Genomic DNA, 1685 nt, shown 5'->3' with positions numbered 1-1685 from the left:
GTCAAAACCAAAGATAAATAAATACTTCACCTTGTAGATGGAATAAAAATGTAAAAAAAAACCAAACCTGTCACCTCAGTTATCATAAAAAAAAAAATGAAACTTGTAGACGCGGGAACCTTGTTGCACAAGTAATTGCTCAGATGTGGACACAGCAATTTCTCGCAACTGAGTTGCGCAATTTTGGGAGCAATTGGGTTGCGCAGCTGATTGCTGAGGTGTGGACCCGGCTTAACAAGGCCATCTCATCATGCAGCGCGAACATGCTACTGGTCAGATGTTTCTCTGGGACTAGAGAAAAAAGACTAGAGGTGGTACCATCTGTCCCACAGAGACACATCTGCAAAGCAAACATTGATACAGCTGTGCAGTCTCCGCTAGAGCAATTCGCTAGGAAACACCTGCAATCCACCATCTCCCTTACATTTTCACTCTGGCCTTCCTCCAGGGGTGAAATCTAAAGTTACAAAAATAAATACAATTGATCTGCCATCATCTACAATTCCACAAGTAATAGTTGCATTAAAAAGTCTTAAGTTTCTGATTTTTTTTTTGTGCTTTTAAAAGTCTTCGGGGGGCGATGGGGGTGAGGGGTGGTGCTCCATCTTGTACTGATTTAGGATTCGTAAACCCTGCAAAAGAAGAGAAGACATAGCGGTAAGTCTGACACAGTGCCTCAAAGCTTTCTCTTTAGTGCAACATGCTTGAAAGAAACAAAACTAGCAAGAAACTACTGCTGCTCAGTTTAGAGTTACTTAACAGTGCGTGTTCACTAACCAAGAAAAAAAGACACCCACATAGCCCCTTCATAATGAAAAGTAGTTTAATATGATTGTGCATCTCCATGGAACATGGAATGGGGTTTAAAAGCTAGGATATGCAATACTGGCATATTCAAATATCTGAGACTAGTTCAGTGAAAGATGATGTGACTATAGTTAACAAGGATTGTCACAGACTGCTCTCCTGCACATCTCAAAATATCACCACAGTACACAATCTTTCTGAATGGCCAAGGAAACGGAACCCAGCCCGCACTGTACTGGACAGCAGCTCGAAGGTTACAGCGGTTGATTCATTTCATTGTGTAGCTGCAAGGTGGCACAAACACAGGACTGAAGAGGTACTGCTCAGTGGATGCTGTCTGATCACGTATGCATGAGCTCAAGAACCTGCTCCGGTCTGCAGTAATCTTCCACCACCAGCTCATGATCATCATCTACTGCACGTCTGTTTGCTCCACACCGCATTAACCTCCTTGGGTTAAAGTGCAACAAACCAGAGCTATCATCTGGTGCACAAGACGCCCTGTAAAAGCACACGCACTCCCCAGTCAGTTTGTATACGGTCAGTGCTGCAGTGAAGTGGAGACAGACTTAGAACAGAGATAGGGAGAGACTTCTTCACACAGAGTATGGGCTACCTAGTCATGTTGTTCAGGCAGAATCACGTGGATCCTTCAGTTCCCAACTTGAGAAAGTTCTGAGATCAATCAGCTATCGGGAACAGGGCGATCATAGCCTCCACTCGTTTGTAAATTGTGTTACGCACTAGAACACTATTCTCAGCTCTGTGATCTTGACAAGGAGTCTACACAATCCCACTGGGCACCATGCCAAGCCTTTACCTGTGCTTGTCCTTCCAGATCGTGTACCATTTCACCAGGTTCTTGGTGCTCTGCAGTC

The 1685-nt window shown here is 44.2% G+C and overlaps 1 long non-coding RNA gene across 1 annotated transcript; it reads right to left on the bottom strand.

Moving 5' to 3' along the window:
* Positions 1–558: 558 nt before the first annotated feature.
* LOC121323825 lies at positions 559–1685 on the bottom strand. The gene is made up of 2 exons (XR_005951187.1): positions 1628–1685; positions 559–632 (listed from the first exon to the last, which is right to left on the bottom strand). It is a non-coding gene; the product is annotated as an uncharacterized LOC121323825 (long non-coding RNA).

Source organism: Polyodon spathula, chromosome 12, assembly GCF_017654505.1.
Source record: "Polyodon spathula isolate WHYD16114869_AA chromosome 12, ASM1765450v1, whole genome shotgun sequence".
NCBI lineage: Eukaryota > Metazoa > Chordata > Actinopteri > Acipenseriformes > Polyodontidae > Polyodon > Polyodon spathula.
This window is presented reverse-complemented; position numbering and strand designations above follow the sequence as displayed.